The sequence below is a fragment of the Piliocolobus tephrosceles genome, chromosome 8 (assembly GCF_002776525.5).
Source record: "Piliocolobus tephrosceles isolate RC106 chromosome 8, ASM277652v3, whole genome shotgun sequence".
Lineage (NCBI taxonomy): Eukaryota > Metazoa > Chordata > Mammalia > Primates > Cercopithecidae > Piliocolobus > Piliocolobus tephrosceles.
Window position 1 is genome coordinate 120066349 of NC_045441.1, and position 24386 is coordinate 120090734.

Genomic DNA, 24386 nt, shown 5'->3' on the forward strand with positions numbered 1-24386 from the left:
CTGTTTGCCACTCAGAGGCAAAGCGGCTGCAAGAGGTAGGAGAAAGCAAGAGACTCCCTCACCTGCAACACAGCATCCACCACGATCCCAGAAAAGACAAATCCCCTTGCAGGCACTTCAGTCCACACAGCAGTCCTGGGATGAGAGTCCTGTTACCATCCCCATTTCACAGCGAGGAAACCGAGGCACAAAGCATGAAGTAACTCGAATGTGCCCAGATGCTAGCAAGGCGCAGAGCTGGGGTTTAGGCCCAGACAGCCTGACCTCAGAGCTTCTGCGCTACCTGCTGTCTGCTACAGTCCACAGAGGGAGGGCCAGTGCCCGGCCCAGAACCACATGCCCTGCGGCTGGAGACAGGTCGGGGCAGCCGAAAGGTGGAGGCGCCCTCTCCAGTGCGTCTTCCTCACCCCCTGCGGCTTTCTCCTGTGCTCCAACTGCCACCACTTGCTTGGGCAGCCGAGCATGACAAACTGGCCAGCCACCAAGCAGGACTTTTCAAAGGAGGAGTAAAAACCCTTGTATGAATATACACTCTTCTTGCCACACACAAACGCCCTTCCTTCCACCTTCAAAGGTGATTCTGAGACTGCCCGTTTTTATCTTTGCTTCAGTTGTGCTTCATTTACAGCCCCCTGAGGTTTTTTTTTTTTTTTTTTTTTTGGATGGAGTCTTGCTCTGTCATCCAGGCTGGAGTGCAGTGGCACGACCTCAGCTCACTGCAACCTCTGCCTCCCGGGTTCAAGTGATTCTCCTGCCTCAGCCTCAGCCTCCCAAGTAGCTGGGATTACAGGCACCTGCCACCACACCTGGCTAACTTTTTTTGTCTTTTCAGTAGAGACAGAGTTTCACCATGTTAGCCAGGCTGGTGTTGAACTCTTAACCTCAAGTGATCTGCCCACCTAGGCCTCCCAAAGTGCTGGGACTACAGGCATGAGCCACCGCGTCCGGCCTCCCTGAGGTTTTTAACTAACATTGCTAGTGGTTTAAGTTGGGCACTGACAAGTGTTAGAACCTAATTGCAGAGGTCACGTTGTTCGAACACCGGAACTTCAAGGCGTGCTTGAACCACCTGATCAAAGGAGAAGGGACCAAGGACCAACAGGAGTGGGGCTAAAGGCAGGCGTCCTCCTGCTCCGGTTTTCTGTGAACCCCGCTCCTCTGAGGAAAGGAGTAGTCCCTGGCCACAGAAGACACAGGATCCTCCTGGGGGTCCTCCTTGGTCACGTAACACTTTCAGACTGCGTGGTAGGACACTGACCACCGAGCCCACAGACGTGGGTTTGAAAGCTACGCCTTCAAGTCAGCAACTCCCTTTCCTCGAGAATATTTTAGTGTGTAATATAGAAGATGTTTACACACTGAATTAAAGCACCTGCCACTGAATCCTCCTGCCGGAATTATGGGGGGTGGGAGGAGATGGAAAAAAAAAAATCAATGTTTCAAAGCAGTCCTGATGTACTAAAAATAGCTCTCACTTCTCCTTTCATCTGTCTGGTCATTGTCCCAGACGCAAGCTCAGCACAGCCTCGCCCGTACAACATGTCAAATCGCTGTCTACCTCCACTTCTTCATCGGACAAAGAGAGAATATTCTTTTTTTTTTTTTCCCCTTCCTCAGACATTAGTCCAAGATTACAGACTAGGATATAGCAACCTATTATTCAAGAACAGCTTTTAAAGGTAGCTGCTTCAGACTGGCACTTTGGGAAAACTTTGAAAGTAGACTCCCTTTTTTTAAAAAAAAATGCTTATTTTAACTATAGATCGGTGATAACGATTCAACCACAGAGATCCAGCTAACTGTTAGCATAGAAATCCTTAACGCTACTCTCAAGCAAATAAAATCTTGTAAGGGGAAACTCCTGCAAAATACACCTTGTGAACAAGCTGCTCGCACCTCCTCTTGCAGCTGCAAAGATATTCTACTCTATTGCTTAACCCGTGACCTTGAAAAAACTCCACCTTTCCTGCCAGCAGCTCTGCTGCATCCACCTGTCCCTACAGGTAGTAAAAGATTAGATGGAACAGAACCACGTTTACACAACACACTTCCGAGCCTCTCTTCCTTCTAGCCCCTGCCCCACCCCCACTCCAAGGCCGAAGTTCATTTCTTCCTGCAGGCTTCACTCTTTAGAATTAGCCAACACTGTGCTTTTCATCCTGCTCAACACCAGTCCTTTGGCCTCACAATGCTCGCCTGTGGGGAACACGCTGCAGCCACCAGGTCATCTGCTTTAGACCCAGCTCCATGTCAAGTCCTGTTATGGTCCCTTAGGCATATTGTCATGCTCCTGGGCACCTGAAAACTGACAACTGGTTTCATATTTCTTACAATTTGCTTTTCTGGTTTATCCTTATTTATTCCCCTCACAGTGACATTCACAGGAAGTAGTGGCAGACAGTCTCTTGGGGACCGGTCTGTCCTGAATACCTGGGGGGATGCCCTGGCCAGGGGAACCTCACAGGGGCTCATCAAGAGATTCCAGGAGATGGAGTTTGAGACCAGCCTGGCCAACACGGTAAAATCCCATCTCTACTAAAAATGTAAAAATCAGCCAGGCGTGGTGGTACGCACCTATAATCTCAGCTACTTGGGAAACTGTGGCAGAACTGCTTGAACCCGGGAGACAGAGGTTGCAGTGAGCCGAGATCATGCTACTGCACTCCAGCCTGGGCAACAGAACAAGACTCTGTGAAAGAAAGAAAGGAAGGAAGAAAGGAAGAAAGAAAAGGAAGGAAGGAAGGAAGGAAGGAAGGAAGGAAGGAAGGAAGGAAAGAAAGAAAGAAAAAAAGACATTCTAGAAGACTTCTGAAATGGAAGTGGCCACCACGCAGCTGCACCTGCCACCCTGCTACCTCCTTCCCCACTCCAGGACCTTTGAAATGTGCTGCTCTCTCTATGCCGAGAGCTCTCACCCCTACCCCCTGCACCCACACATTCCTGCTCGTCCCTGTGCTGGGACCTTGGAAATCACCTCCTCAGGGAACCACTGGGGAGGAGGGTCCTTTTCATCTGAGTGCCTTCCCCTCAGGGCATGATTTTTCTTGGGTCTTTTTTTTTTTTTTTTTTTTTGGTGTGTGTTTACTTAGGTTCCACGATGACAGAGACCATGCTTGTGTTTTCATCACTATCATCTTCACCTCACTGCCAACCAGCGCATGGCACACAGTAGGTGCTCAAGAAAGGTTTATTGACTAAATGGATGAACAATGACGTCAGCCTACTTTGACCTCTTGAGTTCCTCTGATCTCTGAATGTTTTGGAGAAAGGACCTTTAACAGCATCTCCCATCTCTTCCTGGCCTTGCCGCCCCACCCAGTAAAACCATAACACTTGCTGGTATAGCCTCTTCCTGCAAATAAAAGTATAAAAGGAGTTCAGAATGGACACTCCAAACAAAGGGATTTATGACCTTGGTCTCACGTTCCATTGTGGTGATAAAATTCACTTTTCTATGAAATTACAAATTCCTCCCTTCAACAACATTGCCAGAGGTCCCCAGAACAAAGCAAAACTGGGTATTCAGAATTTTTTAAGTTTAGGAAACGCTGTCTGGAATCTCTCTCCCCCTTCTCTGGTTGCATTCTATTCCTCAGGTTATGTGCTTATGAAATTCATATCTTGCTCTGTGTCCAAAGATGCTTCCAGCTCGCTTGCTTCCCCCGCTCCCCGCAGGCCTGCAGAGAGCACCGCCCCAGTCTGCTATTAAGATCTGCTCAACTGTTTAATTGCACAGCCCGTCCCAGCAGCAACCTCTCCACAGCCTCTCACTTGCCAACCAACTGGCCGCCCACTCACATTCTCTTGCTGGCTTGCTCACTGCCCAAACACACACCCCTCCCCCAGTTCATCTCTTACCCACTAACACGACGACGATCTGACTTACCTGATTTGCTGACGCACTTTACCCGAAGCCCCACCCACCCCCCTCTACTTTTCCAGAGTTCTACCCACAAGAAAAGAAGGAAAGCAGCCAGCCTGGTCTTAAATACAAAAGATTTACTGTCAACACCTTGAAACTTGGAAAGGGTCCATTACATGCCAGCATCAGGCTTTTGGTGGAAAAGCGTGGTGGTGGGGACGGTAGGAAGATGCTAAGAAGAAAAGACGAAGGGGAAGAGGAAGATGAAAATCCATCAATCCTTCCTCTGAGTCTAGTTGGCCAGGACAAGGACGACACAGGACTTTTGTGCAAGATTCTGGAAATATTTCAGAGAGATGCCTTGAGAATATCCACATGGCGGTACATAGGGCATAAGATCTGGGTTTCAAGACCTGAGCCTGAGTCCTGGCTTTCCACCTGCTAACCACGTCCCTGCCATCAGGGCAGGCTGATGTTTCCTGGTCAGTACAACAGGGATGCAGAAATCTATTTCCCAGAGTTGCTGGGAGGATTAAATGAGGTCATGTATGTGAAAGCATCCTGTAAACTGTGAACACTAGACATGGTATACATTAGTTTTTGGTGTTACCCAGTAGGTCATTTCTCTCTCTCAAGCACTTATTGTCTATCATGTGTCCAGGTGTTTATCCAAAAGTAAACACTACCCAATCATGGCATCATGGTTTTTTTTGTTTGTTTGTTTTTGTTTTTTGTTTTGAGATGGAGTCTCGCTCTGTTACCCAGGTTGGAGTGCAGTGGCGCAATCTCTGCTTACTGCAACCTCCACCTCCTGGGTTCAAGCAATTCTCCTGCCCCAGCCTCCCAAGTGGCTGGGACTACAGGCGCATGCCACCACACCCAGCTAATTTTAGTACTTTCAGTAGATGGGGTTTCACCATGTTAGCCAGGATGGTCTCGATCTCCTGACTTTGTGATCCACCTGCCTCGGACTCCCAAAGTGCTGGGATTACAGGCGTGAGCCACCGTGCCCAGCCCCAGTCATGGTTTTTAAGGGGTCAATGCAAGCCAGTGAAGATGGACAAAAAATAGGAATTACAGAACATAGTATGACACATATACAACTGGGTAAGCAGAGGGGGCTGTGGAAGCACCCAAGGGGCACCTAGCCCAGCCCTTAGGAATCAGCACAGGCTGCCTGGAGGCGGTTTCATCTGAACAGTGCTCTGAAGGGACAGTAGCCATTGGCCAGGAAAAGGGAAGGAAGAGCTTCCAGGCAGAGGGCAAGCATGATGGGCTTCGTTTGGCTGCACCGGAGATCAACGAACAATGGTAAGGATGGGGGGAATCCTGAGAGAGAAGACCAGATCATGAAGGGTGTCTTGAGCCCTGTCAAGACATTATGAGGTCAACCAAGCAACAATAACATCACAAGACAACAGGTTTCTTTCTGGGTCCTGACAGTGTACTTAAGTTACAGGACTTGCACTTACTGGATGGCATTAATGAGCTTCTGTCATGTCTAATAATGAAAAAAGGGGGTTCTATCATGGGCTATGCCACATTTGTTTTTCTGGGTAGTTAGGACAGCTGCTTTGTTAATTGCCTTTTTTGAACATACCCTCCTATACCCATAGCACAACTGCTTGAGTCACGGGGGTGGGGTGTGGTAATCTGCACTATGCATGAGGTGTAGCCAGGTGATCCAGCACAAAGGTGCCCAGCTATGGGGAATACATGCATTCTTCCCTAACACATTAAAACCACCACCAAAGAAAACTGGCTGAATAAAACTGAGTGGTCCCAAGGATAAAAACACCTCCAACACGAGTCATTCATTTATGAAAAGTGAATAGGATACAAATTAAAAGCTTGGGCACAGGAGCCAGACTGCTGTGACTTGAATCCTGGCTCCTCCATTTCCAACTTCCCCGGCCTCAGTTGTCTATCTGTAAAATGGGTCTCATGGTAGGATCTGTCACAAAGGATTGTGTATTAGAGGAGATAATCAAATCAAGTATTTGGCACAGTGCCTGGCACATGGAGTTCTCAATACCTGGTGGTGGTGGTGGTTCTATTTGTTGTTTTTCTATTGTAGCAATGCTGAATCCAGTCTGCTCCCACCTATAATTTACATGATGGAAGAATCAGAGACTTGAACACAGAAATGAATTATCTCTGTTAACCCTAACCCCAGAACACTGAGGCCACAGGAAATACAACCGCAGTGACCTGGACTTCTGCGTTAGTCATGGTCAGTACATATTAGGTCACGGCTAGTCTACGCTTTGTCACATGGTGGTGACATTCCAGTTTCATATGAGAGGGCTCTCAGTTAAGTAAGTGCACTACAAATGCACACTGGGAAACACCCGTGGTCTATCTAAAACATTGTTCCAGTGCCCCCTTGTTTTTTGTTTTGCTTTGTTTTTTTTTTTAATCCCAGAGAAAATGCCATAGAATATTTCATTAGACCTTTTTATTCAAGATCCATCTTAAAAAGTTGAGGCTGCACCTCAAATATCTTTTATTTTCATTACTAACGTGTTACATGACCCCTACTGCCTGTGAATATATCCAAAGATTTTTCTGTGTTTTAATCTGAACTCACTTTGAAGCTATTTATATGTTTGGCATGGTAACACGATGGAGACAATAAATGCCATGCAGGTCTGACTCCGCTTTGAAAGCAGCTTTCTTAGTGACACCTTCCTCAGGATTCCCTGAGCTAACTTTATGGGATCTGGTAAGTAACTTCATATTCACTCCATAGCGTTTATGATCTCACAATCATTTCCTGCAGATCTAGCCTGGAAGCTAAATTTTAAAACTAGCTGCGGATTTAGAAGATGATTCATAAGCTCTGTGCATACCATGGTTATGACTGGTGGAAGGCAAAGATTCTTACATCAGTCTTCTTTACATTTTAACAGCAAAGACAATAACAGGTTAGAGGAGTACTTTGTATCTACCCTCCCTTGCTTCTGGCAAATTAATTAAAGCCAAATAAATTGCAACACTTTGATATCTGTGTCTCTGTAACATTAAAGACAGCCCTGGGCTGGGAGAGATGAACGTGGTAGGGCACCTCCGGGCCAGCTTCCCAGTGGAGCAATGGTATTGGAGAGGTGGACAACGTGGGGAGGCTCAGGGAGCTATATGTTCAGAGGCACAGAACAACACGGTGCATCAGGCAAGCAACAAGCTCTTTTTGCAGCAAGAGGGGAGTGTGGCAGGAGAAAAACTCAGGTTATTTTTTTCTGAAAACCACTTGCTGAAATAGAATGCCTCTTCTGAATGCTGACGTCACGAGACTATCAATTTAGGTTATATTAAATTTTTCCAGGATAGCTATCCTTAAATTTCAAAGCATTTATTGGCCAGGCTTCTAAAGTGCGATAGCATAATTCACTAGGAAGCAGGGAATTTAGAATCGAGGTGACACCGGACCCACAGAGTGAGTCTCTGGGGTAGAGGCGGGAATACGCTCAGTAAGGCAGCGGGTCAGCCCTAAGGCTGCCCAGGCGTGAGACCTCCTCTGCAGGGTCTCACGGGTGCCTTCTCCTGCCTTTTCCTGGAGCCCTATCTAACGACTTTAAAATGTTAACCCTGGGTCTGTTCTGGTGAACTTCATCAATGTTTGTAACATCCTGGAAATTATTTATTCCAAGAAGCTGGAAATAAAAAAAGATCTTCCCAGATTTCTGAAAATGGGGTGGATCCTGACCTACATTCAGTGTTCTAGATTAAAATCACAGATTTTGGATAGAGAAAAAAAATATTCTCTGCAATCTAATAAAACCAACTTTTTTTTTTTTTTTTTTTTTTTTTGGAGACAGAGTCTTGCTCCATGGCCCAGGCTAGAGTGCAGTAGCACAATCTTGGCTTGCTGCAACCTCTGCCTGTCGGGTTCAACTGATTCTCCTGCCTCCTGCCCCAGTCTCCCAAGTAGTAGGAATTACAGGCATGTGCCATGATGCCTAGTTTTTTGTATTTTTAGTAGAGATGGCGTCTTGCCATGTTGCCCAGGCTGGACTTGAACTCCTGACCTCAGGTGATCAGACCATCTTGGCCTCCCAAAGTGTTGGGATTACAGGCGTAAGCCATCATGCCTGGCCAAAACCAACATATTTTATGGATAGGAAATTGAGGCTTAGATGGGGGAAAAAAAAACATTACACAGATTAAACCACAGCTAATGTCAAGTGGTGACCAAAGGCGAATCTTTTATTGCAGGCTGCGGGTTTTTCCATGTGGCTGGTTGTATGCTGCACCAAGCAGCAGACACAGTAGGCCAGTTTCCTGTGCAGACCCAGTTGCAATCCCATCTCTAAGCCAGGATGCTATTAGGTCTCAACAACCCATGGGAATTTAGGGTGCTCACGGTTTAGGCTGGGAAGAGGTGACTAAGCTTCTTGGTCTAAGGTCTATGCAACTGGCCACTCACTCTGGACCAGGGATATTCAATGCCAGACAGCGGTAGGGCTGGTCTGGGGCGACAAGCCAGATCCTGGGCAAAGCAGCTTTTCTGCTAAGGGTTCCCTGGCAGAGCATGACGATGGCCACTTGGGAATGTGATCTGACAGTGACAGAAGTCTTCTTTCAAAGCCCATTCCTAGGGCCTGCTGTTTTCCCAGCACTGTGTCCCAGGAAGCCCCCTTGCTAGCCATATTCATAAACGACTAAAACATGTTTTGGAAAGTAGTTTTTCTTGGTATTTAGTGTGTTGTTTACTCTCTTACTGTACTAATAATATACATTGCTGAAGGCTTCCTGGAAATCAAAACTACAAATTAGAGAAAAATAGGGTTAGAGAATGATAGCCCACTTTGAAATTCAAATAATGATTTGAGAGGTTTAAGAATTATTATGTGAATAGATGGTAAAGTGGCAGAATATTAATTATAGAATCTAGCCAGTGTATTTTTCGTAATAAAATGTTGGAAAAAAGTATTATCACATCGTCTGTGGTTACCAACATCCAACAAGTTCATGGGCTCCTACCGCTGGATATAACAGCAAAAAGTCTTGAAACATAAATTAAATATGGAAATTAATAGGGAAAGATACATGACTCAATACATGATGGGGGATTTACTCTGTGGAACAAACTCCATTTGGATCTTTTTTCACACCTTTACAAAAAAAAAAAAAAAGACACAGGGTCTTGCTCTGTTGCCTAGGCTGGAATGCAATAGCATGATCATAGCTACAGCCTCAAACTTCTGGGCTGAAGTGATCCTCCCACCACCTCAGCTTCCCAAGCAGCTAGGACTACAGACACATGCTACCATGCCTGGCTACTTTTTTAATTTTTTGGTAGAGGTGGGGTCTCACTATGTTACCCAGGCTGGTCTTGAACTCCTAGCCTCAAGCGATTTTTCCACTGTAGCCCTGCAAAGCACTAAGACTACAGTTGTGAGCCACTGGGCCTGGCTACATCTTAACGTCTAATTTGGTGAGTTTAATGTTAAAAATGAAATTATTATTTTTTTTAATTAGATGAATATTTTCTAACTTCTGGGTAGGAGGGAATTCCTAAGCCTGAGGTAACAGAAGTCATACAGGAAAAAAAATAAAATCATTTACTCTACTACATAAAATATAAAGGTTCTCATGGGAACACATGGACACAGGGAACATCATACACCAGGGCCTGTCGGTGGGTCGGGGGCTATGGGAGGGATAGCATTAGGAGAAATACCTAATGTAGATGACGGGTTGATGGGTGCAGCAAACCACCATGGCACGTGTATACCTATGTAACAAACCTGCACATTCTGCACATGTATCTCAGAACTTACAGTATTGTAATAATAATAATAATAATAATAATAATAAAGGTTCTGTATTTCCAAAAAGTATAAGCAAAATTAAAAGTCAAAGAAGCTGGGAAAAATATTTGCCTCAAATAGCTTACACACACACACACACACACACACACCCTTATAAATATATCATAGAAACAGTCACACCCTAATAGAAAAGTTGATAATGGACATGAACAGAACATTTACAAAAGAAAACAACAGGCTGATACACACACGAAGAAAGTTCAGTGTTATTAGTAGAGATGAAAACATGCCACATGCCTGACATGGAGTGAACATTCATTATATAGCTTCTGAGTAGATGAACCAAAAAGAATGTAACCTTTTTGTCTAAAGATAAAAAAGAGAGAACACTCAATGCTGATGCAGATATGGAGAGAAGGACATTTCATACATTGCTAAAATGTGTAGAACTTGGTTCAAGATTTCTAGAAAACAACTTAGCAAGGTATATCAAGAATCTTACACTTAACCTCCTTTTACCCAAGAAATTCACTGTAAGGAATCTCTCCTAAGGAAATCATTAAAAATATGCCCATGATTCATGTATTTAAAAGGTTAATTACTGTAATATAAAAGTAGTTTTTAAAAACTGGAAGCAAATTAGACACTCCCAAATTAGAGAATTAGCACCATTAGAAATATTTTAGAGGCATTTTAAAGCATAGGGAGAACATGCCTGTTTTAAAAGTGGGATTGAAAGTGTCTATACAGGCTGGGCATGGTGTCTTACACCTGTAATCCCAGCACTTTGGGAGGCTGAAGTGGGAGGATCACCTGAGGTCAGGAGTTCGAGACCAGCCTGACCAACAGGGTGAAACCCTGTCTCTACTGAAAATCAAAATTAACTGGTGTGGTGGCACGTGCCTGTAATCCCAGCTAATTGGGAGGCTGAGGCAGGAGAATTGCTTGAACCCGGGAGGAAGAGGTTGCAGTGAGCCAAGATTGCGCCATTGTACTCCAGCTTGGGCAACAAGAGTGAAACTCCATCTCATAAATACATGAATGAATGAATGAATGAATGAATGAATGAATGAATGAACCTATACAGAATTATGCTGATTCTGCAAATTGTGTGTATGTAGGAAAGTGCTGGAAGGAAACATACAAAACCCTAATAGAGCTTTGAGGATTAGAGGTAATATGTGGAATCTAAAATAGTCAAATACAGTCCATAGAAACACAGTGGTGGTTGGGGGGGATGGGGAGATGTGGGTCAAAGGGTATAAAGCTGGAATGATGTCAGATGAACACATCTGCAGTACAGCATGAGGACCACAGTGAAGATACTGAATATTTCTAAGTACATTTTAGGTTGGCTTACCCATGCACAAAAAGGTAACTGTGAGATGGTACACTCATAGCTTGAGTGTAAGTTATTATTTTGCTATGCACATGTTGTATCAAACCAGCAGGCTGACACCTTAGATATATACAATAAAAAAAGGTTTTATTACAAATGAGTAAGAATAAAATGAAAAACACCATATAAAAAATTAGAAGCGTGATCCCCTGCTTTGGAGACAGGTCTTCATCAAGTCCTTATCCACGTGGCCCAACTCCCCATTGGCTCTGTCTCTGCCACTGACTCTGTCTCTGTGTACTGACATGTCTGACTGCCACCTGTCCCCCCTCACACCTGGGCCCCACCTGTGCCCCCTCACACCTGGACTTCCTCTTGGACTGCATTTTGTGGTGAATGATGCCACTTGATCACACTGGCCACTCTGCCTGCATCACCCTCCCCCGTTTCTCCCCCAAATCCATCACCACGTGTGTCCTGACCAAAGCTTTCCATTTGGTCCCCTTGCCTTAATGGCCTGTCCCCCACCCCCTCAAGTCACTCTCTTCACTGCAGCCCACCTGGCCTTTCTGAAGCGCACGTCTGACTTTGTCAGGCTCCTGGGTGGAAATCTTCAGGCTAGCAAGGCACGGCATTCAGACCTGTTCCAAGCACTGCCGAGTCTGCATCTCCCATCACCCCTTCCCCCCACACACAGGTCTGTGCCTCTGGCCAGGCTGTCCCACCTGCCTCCCATCCAGCTAACTCGGCCAAGACTGTCCATTGAGTCAATTGTGACTTTGCCTCCACTGGAAGCTGTGCGGGGTGGAGGTTGAGTGTCACAAGCCCTGCACATGCTGTTTTTAATGCTCCCATGGCACTCACCACACACTGTGACTCTGTTTCTGTATCTTTGTCTCCTCTACCAGACTGTGAGCACCTAGCCAAGCAGGCCCTCAGGGTTTGTAGAATGAATGAATAAATGTTTCCACCACCCCAGGAGACTTAATCTGCTTTCATCCTGAAACAGATATCAAACCAAGATTTTGTAGCTTCCCCCAGTTAGCTGCTGAAGTATTTTATCATCCTCACAAGTGAGACAGTCATCCTTGTGTATTAATCACCCAGCAAATTCATGTATTATATGTTGTCTGTCATGACACTATTGCTGGTTTTATTTGAACTTACTTATTCCTGCTAAGTCTATCACAGGAACGTTACTCATATCACTAAACACAACAGTCATCCCAAGTACTGAGCACCAGACAATGCGGAAGGCCCCAAGAATACAAGGATAAACCAGACTGTTACTACTTAAAGGCCATTAGCAAGAAATCCTCTAGCCTTGTGTGGAATAAAACTCTCAGTTGCCTTATCTTTTCCTGGAAGGGCGTGTAATTTCTGTTGCTTGTGTATCAGCTTTTCACAATTGTCCAAAATCTTTTTTCAAGTGTGACTCAAACAGGACACAATGATGAATCTGACGAACACCAAGTCTTGTTTTCTTACCCTTCTGTGTCATATTCCTTTTAATATACCCAAGAATCATGACTATTTTTTTCCCACAACAGCCTCACAGCATTGACTTAAGTTTAGCTAATGAGTGATAAAGGCTGCATTTTTTTTTTTAAAAAAAATGACGTTTCTTTTGTACTCAACCATGCTATTTTTAAATCTATCCCTACTACATTTCTTCTGCTAATGTGGAATCATTTTTATGCTTTGTTATAATTGTTATGAATTATACTTCTGGAGTTGAGATGATTTTGAGTCCTACCTAATGTGGTAGCATGCACAATAGAAAAATGAAAAGAGATTTCCTAGTTTTATATTGTGCAAAAGGCATAGACAAATATACGTATGAAAACTGTGCCCAACTGCTTAATGTTGAGTCTTCAGCCCTCTACCTGAATTCACAACGTACTTTACAAATACTCGTGGCTAAATGTTGAGGGATTCTGGGCTATCAGTTTGGAGGTTCTGGTATTAACCATGCTCTTTATTTATTATTAGTCATGTATTTTCCCCACCCTTTGTCTTTGGCTTTGCACCCCCACTTTTGACCTGGATGGCTCGTCTTTTTAAATAACAGTGTTTCCTGGGAAGCTTAAGAACAGCAGAGTCACAGTGAGGGCTTAGTCCAGGGCAGCCTTCTTAACATGGGATACATGGATGTGCTTCTTTGGGTCTGTAAATGGGCAGGCAAATGTTTGCATACAGGTGTGGGAAAAGGATTCATGGCTTCCATCATAATCTCAAAGGGATCTAGCACCCTGGAAAGGTTAACAACTCTTAATTCCCAGGCATTCGGACACAGCACAGCATAGCACACTGAATAAACAGCCTCAGTATGCCTGACTCAACCTTTTACTAAGCCACCTCCCAAGAGAGCAAGAAATTCTCTAGTAATTATACACCAACCATCTTCTGGAAGGCAACTACGCTCACCACTATAGCACCAACACGCCAAACATCCTTTGAATAATTAAGATCATAATTTGAGGGCGTGATTTTGTTGGGGTGGGGGCAGTCCAGCATATGTGACATTATATAGAGGCCATAATCTAATACTTTAAGTATCAAAGCTATCTTTTCTCAGTTTCTACTTTTATCCATGTTTAACACACTTTCTTTGTCCTCTTCTGATACTTTTAGCTGATTTGATAACACTGGTTGAAAACCAAAACATCATGAATCACAAGTTTCTCTACGTATTAACATTTTGTTAGTAGCACAAAGCACAAGCCTTTCATTAACTGTTGATAATTATATTATTTTTGCCAGAATACACTGGTGCCTTGTATACTTGTGTTTAAATAGCATTACAAATGTCATTTTGGTGTATGTATGTGAAAACCAAAACTGCCTTTATGTCAATATGCTGCAAAAATCAATCAGAATATATCTTAATTCTTAACTTTCATTGTTGTCTGTGGGTTGTCTTGTATAATCATTATCACATCCACAGTATTTTCTGTAGGTAAATATGAAATGTATTATAAACGTACCAGGGGGAAAATGCTCTTTAATAAGCCTTTCCCTAGACAAAGCACCATTTAGGCATTTAGAAGCAAGAGCTAGTGAAATCAGAAATTGCTGTCACATATACTCACCTGTGAATGGTCGTACAAAGGATCCCAAGCGCAGGACTTGTCCTGGAAGCAGAGGATCGGATTCCACCAGGAAAAGAGGCAAGTAGAAACGCCAAATGCCAGCGCTCCCTGTCCCTAGCTCATCTTATTTGTAGGCACACAGATTTTGGAATCCTCCAGGACTAACAATAAAAACCACACTAGGTTGTTTTCCTAATTCCTGTGAAATGAGTCAGTAGGTCAAACAACTTATCCACTCCAGAGAGAGAACAATTCCTTGAGCTACACTCCCTGTTTCCAGTAACCCTATTCCCTCTCTGTGCCCCTGGATAAAAGTGCTGCCAATAATGCATGGAGAGCCCACCGGGTTCTGAATGAGACACATCGTAGAGATTGCCAGAAAGTTAGCTGCCTTCATGGGATAGTTTCCCTTATGAATAATTAGGAAGAAAAAAGTCCAGTTAAGAGTAACATGAGGATCGAGTTTCTTCATTTAAAGAGTCAGCATAACTTTTTCTCTGTTGAGACCGTTTATCTCTTTCATACAGGAGGACTGAATGATGCTGAAAATAAATATAGAAAAGCGATAACTGTACCTTTAAAAGCCCCTACAAACCACTTCCTTCTGTAAAACACCCTTTCCTCCTCCAAAGGTCTAGTATATTCACAAGATTCACTGATTATTCAATGAATCCATATTCTTAAAAACCCTTCACAGCTGTCTGTGCGTCCTACAGTTCCATGCGCTATATCATATAAAGCGGAAGGTATTTAAGAGCTTGCTAGCCGTCATTTAAATCCATGACTCAAGACGACCAACACTGGGTTACCAATAATCTTCAGAAGCTACCACCTACTCACCGAGCGTAACATTTCTTGTAGTGAGCGACCTCTGCATAGGAAATCACCAGCTCCTGGCAACGAATCCGTACTTCCAAGAACTCACACATTCAGGCAAATATATGGACATACATCTCTAAATATAGATACAGAGAGGTCTGCCGTGACAGTTCAGTAGGAGACTGGAAATACTTTTGCTTTCTGTATCGATAGTACTTTCTTTCCTTTTTAAAGAGAAGGTTTCGTTTTGATCTTGAGAAATTCTGATAAAACCACCAACTGAAAACCTGCCATTATAAAGGAGGGATTTCACAACGTTCATTCCAAAAAACTGTGGCTATTCATTTCTGGAAGTGATTCACTGCGGAAGAATCGCTGCTTGGGGGTGGAGGGAGCATTGATTTTTAGAAGCCAGCCTGCCCTCTGAGAAGTGAGCAGGAACCTCCGAGATGGCAGCCACGTGCCTTCTGACCCCAGCCCTGCTCCCTGAATCACCACCTCTCGAGATGACATGCAGTGACCAATTTCCTCTTAAAACTGCCTTCTGTACAAAAACCCTATGATCCACGCACCCTGTGTCTAATCCTCTGCAATGGGGCCAGTCTGCAGATCCGTCTGGGCGGGCTGCGGTAGCATTCTCCACCTGCCAACACTCAGTTGCTGGTGAGTAACCAGCATACGGACACTCACTTCCTGTGAGTATTTCTGAAAGAGCTTATGATATTTCCTTTAAAAAAAAAAAAATAGTGAGGAGGAATGCCACTCAGGGAGGAGAAGCAACTTCAACAAGCAAGGCTAAAAGCATGCAACGTGATCACTGTTGACCAGACACGCCTAATTTTAATTTGGTTTCTCAACCCCTGTGTAATTAAGACAGCCCAAAGAGAACAGCATCAAGGGGTGGGGGGGGGGAAAAGACATTTCACAAATGCTTAGACCTTCGGTGCGCGTGACCAGAAAAGTAATTTTAAGATTCAAGCGAACCAATCTGAGGCTGGTTGGAGCATTAACCCTTCAAGGAAAGAGAAAGAGTTATTTTTGTTTGTCCCCAAATTTCAAATACGCAATTCATCTTCCTTACCAGGAACTGAGATGCCAAAAATCAGCCTCTAAATACCATCCCCTAGGGTTGTGAGATGGAAAAACTGTTTCAGATTTGTCCATCACAGGGGCAGAAAAATACCTATTTATGAGACCCAGCCACATTAACAGAACAGCCGACATGGTGTTCACACTCAGGCACCCCTTTGAAAACCGGCCACTAAGGCTCAAATGTGACATTTTGTATTTCTCTAGGCTGTAGCCAAACCTGTTAATTTATGTCAGAGAGGAGAGCAGCATTTCTTGACAACTGGGCAAAATGAGTAAGAAAAATTGCTTTCATCCCACCTTACAGAGTATCAATGGTGACAAAGCTCACTTTCTGAGATCGGTAGGTGTTTTGCTGAAAGAAAGATTTTTCAGAGCCTGTCCTTCAGCTTCAGGCTGTGAATGTGCTTCCAACTTGGGGCCTCCATGTGCTGCACGGTGGGGAGGGGGGCTCTTGAAGGAGGAGGGAGGAAAATATAAACTTCTACTTAATGGGCACTGAAAAATAAAACAAATCACCCAAATTCACACCTGTATTTATCACACAATCCATGGAAACCCTTAACCTGTAACACGGCAGCACTTTGCCACTTAGACCCCAACTCTTTTAGTTCACATTTTTGGATACTCAAGATAAATATGAAAAAATAAAAATAAAAACATAATATGTGATTTATAATCTGGAAGGGAATTTTCATTTTTTTTGAGATGGGGTCTCACTCTTGTCCCCCAGGCTGGAGTACAGTGGCGCGATCCTGGCTCACAGAAGCCTCAGCTTCCTGGGATGTGATACACTTTTATCATCTTTACCAAACTGATATTTTAACAAGAAGAGTATGGAAAGCATTTGCCTGATACACATAATTGATTGATGGATTTTAGAGGCAGGGTCTGACTTCATTTCATCTCAGCCTCTGGAGTAGCTGAAACTACAGGTAAGCGCCACCATACCCAGCTAATTTTTTTTGGTAGAGATGACGCCTTGCTCTGTTGCCCAGGGTGATCTGTAACTCCTGGCCTTTAGCGACTCTCCCACCTTGGCCTCCTAGAGCACTGGGGTTACAGGCATGAACCACTGTGCCCAGCCTGCATGATGTAATCTCCAAATTGAGGGTGAGTAAAAGGTAGCACCTATAACTAGAGGTAAATTTTTAATTTAAAACAACTACACTACACAATAGTCATCTCAGCCCTTGCCCATGAAACCTCATGAACCTCCTCAATAGAAAAATAGGAATATTCTGTGATAGGGTCAAAGGAACAGGAACCCTTTACATGGAGAGTACTTTTAAATAGCTACCATTTTAAAAAATCCCATTGATACCAAGCTCAGCAAAAGAAAAAGCAGTGATTACAGGCCTGACCACTACTCAGTGATTAGAATATCCACTCTTCTCTCTTACTCAGAAGGAAGCCTCCATCTCCCACTATGTCAGGTATACACACAAGTTCCCAGCTCTCAGTGTTTCTGTGCAATTTGTTCCTGTTTCAGACGGCTTTCCAGGAGAGTTCCTCTTAAGTCCTGGGTGGCCAATGCAGAGGTTTTAAAAAGAGGAAAAGTCGAGCAAAACAAAAAGATCATGAAATAGAAGTTTGGGGAGTGGGCAGCAAAGAGAACATGAATCTAACAGATGCAGCGGTTGCAAAAAAGCTGCTATCCTTTAGAAGCTCCTGTTAATTTGGGGACCTAAAGGGAGCTGTTTCTAAGGCTGGAATTCTCAATAGAGAATGTGATGAAACCATGGAGGCTGTCCAGGTCCTTGCTATGCTGTGGACACCTTTCAAGAGTTATAGAGTCCACCCTCTCCAAACAAAGTAAAACCCCATGACAAATGTCCTTCACATTTAGCATTTACTCAGTTCTCTTTTAAACAAAGAATGGAGAGCACTCTTTCGTGGCACTTTTATAGGTAGGGGGGAGAGTGGTCTCACAACCGAAGGGCACCAGCCACTGAGAAGTCCTAAGGCTATGTTTGAGTTCTGGCTCGTCTTTTTTGCTAATTTGTTCTTGTGCCTATCACCCAACCTCTCTAAGCCAGTTTCATCGTCAGTGACAACAGCACACTGACAGGCAGGGCCTGCTCAGGCGCTACCACGAGCTGCACATCTGTCCATTTGTTCAATCTTCACAGCAGCCCTGGAGGTAAGTTCTATTTTTATCCTCATCCTACGGATAAGGAAACTGAGGCCCAGGGAGCTTAAGGACACACCCGGGGTGTGTCAGTAGGTGGTGGAGCCAGGATTCAGAGCCAGGGAGGCTTGACCTTGACTCCACACTCCAGAGCCTGCCCTCAGCATGTCTGCCAGTAACACCCAGGTTGGCTGCACAGCAAGGAAAACAGCATGTAAGAAACGACCTTAAAACCTACCAAGACCGTAAAAACACAAGGTAGATTTTTAATCATGTCACATGCAAATATATTCTCTGTAAAAATGTAATGAAGATTCAGGACAACTAAGCAGTGGTAACTCTGCTGATCCTGTGAAAACAGTTTCATATAACTTGCAAGTTACTTAGCTGTACAATGTGCGGTACTGAGTTTTAGGGGTAGACGGGATTCAGAGATCCTGTTTTCCGTCAGGGTGGTTGGGTGAGGCTCCCAGACCCAGAGCTGAAGTCTGAACCTTCATCCTTTCACTCCTAGCCCAGTGATGTGCCACTGTGTCATAGCCACATAGTGGTTACGAATGCATCTGGAACTCTACATTTTAATCTGCCAGGCATCCATCCATTCGCTCACATAATTCACGTGTGTGTAATAGTAACCTTCAGAAATGAATGTCACAATATTTTTCTCATTACAACATCTTCAGGCTTTAAGATGAAAAGGGTGAAGAAAGAAATCTTTTCTAAACCTTTTATTCCCGCTATTCGCGTTTTTATTCAAGGAAAAACAGAGGCTCTATTAAAGTTCTGCTTACGATGAAGTGTAACTGAAGTTCTATCCAATTCTTTCCTCTTCTCTGTAAACTTGTTCACATGCAACAGCCTCTCTGATGTTAACAGGCTGTTCCTCCCAAGTGCCTGCACATCATGGCTACAGGAGTCACTGGAAGGAACTTGCCTCGGTGGCAGTTTGGAGGCTTCCCGGGCTTTAATGATGAAAAATAATTTGGTCATTTAAGACAGAGGCCTGCTCTGTTGCCCAGGCTGGAGTACAGTGGCGTGATCATAGCTCACTGCAGCCTCAAACTCCTCGGCTCAAGTGATCCTCCTGCCCCAGCTTCTTGAGTAGCTAGTACTACAGGTGTGTGTCACCACATCTGGCTATTTCCTTTTTTTTAAATAGAGAAGGGGTCTTGCTCTGTTGCCCAGGCTGGTCTTGAACTCCTGGGTTTAAGCAATCCTCTCACCTCAGCCCCCCAAAGCACTGGTTCACAGGTTCACAGGTATGAATTACCACGCCTAGCCTAGCTATTTATTCTTAAAGGAAAAAAATAATGTTTTATTTAGTGTTCTGGCCTTTCATGCTATTTACACTAAAGTTTGGCCTTATTATTTTTGCTTAGAATCTTTTAATGGGTTTATGTCGTGTTGGGTCACATCAAAACACTTGAAAATACCACTTTCTAAAACAAAGACATTCACTGACAAAAAAAAAGTTAAGCAAAAAAGGAGACCAGCCAGTTATTTAGTTCCATTTAAGAGAGCAAAGGCGACTGTATGCAAGATTCTGGAAAATTTATGTTCGTTAAATTTATAAGCCAGCACTTTTTTCCCAAAGATTTATTTGGTGTGAAAAGTTACTTCCTGTACTGTAATCATAAAATCAAATGTTATTTACTCCTGTCATAACCATTCACTTACTTCCTGCCATAAAAATTTAAACCTGGCTAGAATATTAAATAAAACATGCAAAAAACTACAAGTTCAGGAAGTGACTGTATGTATTATATACATTAAGTTCATATTCCAATCTAAGAGCTGAATCACCCCTACTTAGGAAAACCAGTATTATGTTTTATCATCTGGGGTGACTAATCCCACAGTGGCCCATGCAATGAACTTTAAGGATAAAAAGGGCTTTCTCTTTTGCACTAAGCTCAGTCCGTAGTTTTGTGGGGGCTGTCAGGACGCCTTGCAGGTCTGCTGTGTGTAGTGGGCTGAAATATACTGCACATGACCCAGGGTTAACATTGTAAAGATCCAAAGACTGACTTAGGGTAGATGTGCACACTTTAAATGCATGTGCATGTTTTTCTTTGATGCTTGCCTACTTCTAAAAGAAAACAAGCTTTTAAATGCTTAGGCTTCGGCATGTCGGGTGGGAAAATCAGAGCCAGTGTACACATCCAATGATAGAAGAAAGCGTGCATGAACAGATTTGTTTACAAAACAGGGCCCAGCAAAGTCTGTCTCTCAGTGCCTCGGCAGGATCCATCCAACAAAACAAACACACAAACACACTGATCTAGGGAACTCGCTCTTCCTTCTGATGAAGGTGTAACAGTTTGTGATTATAACTGGGCAATAAGTTACAGCATAATCACGTGACCCAGGCTTGAATTGGAGATATGCCAACAAATCCAGTTTAACACAAGTGTGCGCAGCACACACACACACACACACACAGTTATATGTAGTATAGTGGTTTCAGCTCTCCTTCTGTGGCATTGATCTCAAATCTGTATCTTTAATGGTAGCTACCTCTCCTACCTATATCTTTAACATATTTCTATCTGGATAGGGCAGACCCTTTAAGTTCATCATGAAGCAAAAACACCAACACCATTCTATTGATTTTACTTTACTTAACTGTATAGCCATCCTACCAGGGTTGAAAGTTTGGCCTCTGGACTCCCTTCTTCACTGAGCCGAGCTGAGCCACTCTGTCACCATGTCTAGTCAATACTTATTTTCAATGTCTGCGGCCTCCATCCTCTCCCTCCCATTCCCGTTTCCAGTCACCCAGGGTGCACCTTTCTCTCTATTCTTGGACAAGTAAAACAGCCTTTGTAATTGGTTCACTTGCCAATGAGCAACTGGGTGGTGAAGAAACAGCAGGCAGTAGGAAGGTTGGGTTCTAGGCTTAGCTATGCCAGAACCAAACTATCTGTTGCCAAGAAAGTACATCATATCCTTGGGCCTTAGTGTTCTCACCTATGCCATGAAAAAACTGCCTATCAAATGTTATTAGCTGATGCAGAGCATGCAGAGTCACCAAGTGCTCTTTTAAAATGTAGTAAAATTCATGTCGCTGCATTCCTCAAAATCTTCCTGTGACTTTGCAATGTCTAGAGGGTAAAACTTAAGCTCTCTAGCTTCTGGGTTTATATATAAAGAATTAAACAAAATATGTGTAAAAGTCTCATATAAAATGTAAAATACCACACAAAAGCAGTAACAGCCCTAATGAGGACAGGACTATTTCTTAAGCTCATGCACAGGGTACTACTCAGTGGTTTTATACATATGGGTTCTAATCCTCATGACCATGATGCAAGGTTGGTTTTATTACTCTACATAAAAGATCAAGAATCCTAGGTTCTGTGAAAGCACACCCAAGGTTATAGAACTCAGTGAAGTGTCAGGGGTGGCTTCCAAATCTACATGTGGTTGATTATCAAGCCCACTAAACCATACTGAGTACTTTAAATACAACATAATATTTGGCAGGGGGTGGGGAGTCATTACTTGAGTAATCATTATCTGAATCCCTGTAGTTACCAAGTTGCATAAGGGAAGCAAAGGTCATCATCCTATAAAAATACAAATACAGTGATCGCTTATTATTAGTCCTCATTAACATCAGCATCTATTCTTGCTCACTTTCTTGGTTGAATAATGTCATAGAATAAAATGAAAATCCAATGCAGTTCACTTGTAAGGTGGAATTGCAGCTTTTCACACAGCTGATAAAAATGATACCGGCAAATTGCATGAGTCACATAGGGTCACTGACAAATAAGGATGAAAGATAGTTTCAACAGTTAACAACTGAGGAAGAGAAAGTCCACAGAGGTGATTACAGGAGAGGTAGACTCTTCAAGAGAATGGTTTGTATATCAAAAGATTAAGAGAGGCCTTCGGGGAAATGTGAATGCTTGTACAAAAATCATCCTTTTTATATGATTCTGCTTTAGAAGTCAACATTCAATTTTTCTTCTAAGAAATAACATGCTGTTGCATCATATCCCAAATTTCTATTATATAAAACTAACTAAGCTTCAACTTTTGTTTTAGTTTTCTCAGGACTTAGTCCCAATAAGATCTTAAAAAAAAAAAAAAAAGTGTTTGTTTTTAAATGTTTGATTCAGTTTTAAGTCAATCCTCTTAAAATAGTAGTAGTGGTCCTGTATCAGTTATCGTCAGATAACAAGTGCCTTTTGAAATGGTAGTAATAGGAAAAAAGAAGAAAATGATTAACTGATATGCTAATAGTAGGCAACAAGAAAGAACTAATTCTTCAGCCCACGATGGAAAGTAATGTCCTAGTTTTTCTCTCATTTCAAGATCTCAGGCTTGAAAAAACCCAGACCAAAGCACCCAGCAAGAAGCCTTGCTCGTCACCCCCATGCCCCATTCCCACCACTGTGTCAATGCCAGTGTGGATGTGGCATTTGTATGGTATTAGGCCAGACCCTGGGCATGTCTGACTGTCGAGGCAAAACTAGACTGCAGCCCTGTAGACCCTCAGTCTAAATCCTAACTTTACGTAATTCACTCCATCCATTCTGTCTTTATCTAGACATCTGAAGATCTCCACCTTTTTTTCAGAAGACAAGAGTCAGGGACCTGGAAGAATTCTGTCCTATAATAACCCGCTTTTCAAAGGCACCCCTGTATCACGATCCTTCCTGACATATACCAGTGTATATATCAAATGGTTTTGGTTCCTGCAAATATTCTTCCATCAAAGTTTCAGAGAAGGGCTATTTTGAGAAAGATTTAATGGGATTTGTAACATAAAACCTCAAATGCATATTGAGTTAACTAAGACAACTCTGGAACACAAAGTGTGGTTGTTATACCTTGCTTTTTCTGGTGACTATAATCAAATCCAAGAATCTAATAAAATAGTCCCTCGTGCCAGAAAGAAACCCAAGAAGGTATGTCCTCAGAAAATTTAGTCTGAAGTTGGTCAATTCTAAGGCAGTCACTCTAAGTGATCACAATTTTCTTCGTGAGCTTTTGGCTTTGCAGGATTGATGTTTGCTACAGAGATCTTGGTTGCTCCTAAAGAGTTCTGCGACACTGTGCAATAGCTCCTTTTCTCTGAAAAGCACAAAGTGTTACTCTTCATTAAGAAAATAATAGAGTTGTGATCCACGCATTACACTTGTGAGTCTTTCTCATGTGCGTGCAAAACATATGCACATGCAGTAAGGCACCATGGAGGATTCATATATTCACATACACAAGAACCTTTCTGGAATTCAGAAATCTGAAATTGGGGAATGGCGTGAGCCGAAGTGAGACGGGAAGGGAGAGGTGGCAGTTCAGCAGTTTTGAACTTCTGACTGTGATTCCAAATCCTTTTTTTAAAAAAGGATTTTGTAGCACTGACCCCAAAGGCAGCACAAAGACGTTGGTGAAGTGTGTATTAATCGAGGCCATTGAGGATGTTAGTTTCTCCTTTAAGACTCTGACCAAAAGCTGAATATGCCAGCGGCAAATGCAGGCAGTGCTGCTGTTCCCTTCACAGTCCTCAGAGGCAGTGAAGCCTGTGCTTGAGACGCGCAGGGCGGAATGCTTGTTTTGGAGAGCATTCAGCAGATAGCATTTGGTTTCCTCCATTTAACCAGGTCACCCAGGCATGGAATGCACAGCTCTGCCAGACAGAAAGCGCTTTGGATGCCTGAGAAACAACAGCTTGTCCGGGCCACTGATGCAGAGAGAGGCCACGGTTTCCTTTTTCTCTGCTCTGAATGGCAGCCTTGACGTCACAACAGCTAGGAACCACTGGAGGGACAAATAACAAGGCGCAAGCCAGAAGCGCCCTGCTCTGTCGCAGGGGCAGGGCCATTTTCATCCAGTTCTGATGTCTTCTGTGGTCGCTGCGAGTCGGCGGGAGCAGAGACAAATGACTGGAGCTTTAGGCGTAAAGCCGGTGTCTCTAGGCTGATCAAACAGCCCTTGCCCAGTGCTAATTGCCTTCATGGAACCTGGATAAACTATAGTTCCCGAATTAAACTTGTTTCTGACGAACTAGACTTCCCAGGGAATGGGTGTAGTGATTTTGCTGATGGTTCAGACATCGGCACTTTCCCTGAAGGGCTCCACACTTCCTGTGTTTAAAAGCAGACCTTTTCTAACAGGGGCTGGCGCATAAGCATCCCGGGAAATACAAGAAGCTCATGAAAGCAGGCAGTCTTTGCAAGAGACCTGACTTATTTTCTAGGAGAAAAACATCCTTTTAGGGATTTTATAATTTAAGTTTAAGCAATTAAACATGTGCATTAGTACCCAA

General features: G+C 43.4%; 2 long non-coding RNA genes across 2 annotated transcripts in view; one reads left to right on the forward strand and one right to left on the reverse strand.

The window, feature by feature from the left end:
• Window positions 1–14418, reverse strand: part of LOC111539849 — a 30667-nt gene extending 16249 nt beyond the window's left edge. The window contains exon 1 of the long non-coding RNA XR_002730816.2: window positions 14068–14418. This is a non-coding gene — a long non-coding RNA (uncharacterized LOC111539849). The remainder of the gene's footprint in view (window positions 1–14067) is intronic.
• Window positions 14419–15419: 1001 nt separating this feature from the next.
• On the forward strand, window positions 15420–24129 carry LOC111539851. Its single transcript, XR_002730817.2, has 4 exons — window positions 15420–15581; window positions 16948–17088; window positions 17886–18118; window positions 23722–24129. It is a non-coding gene; the product is annotated as an uncharacterized LOC111539851 (long non-coding RNA).
• Window positions 24130–24386: the final 257 nt, after the last annotated feature.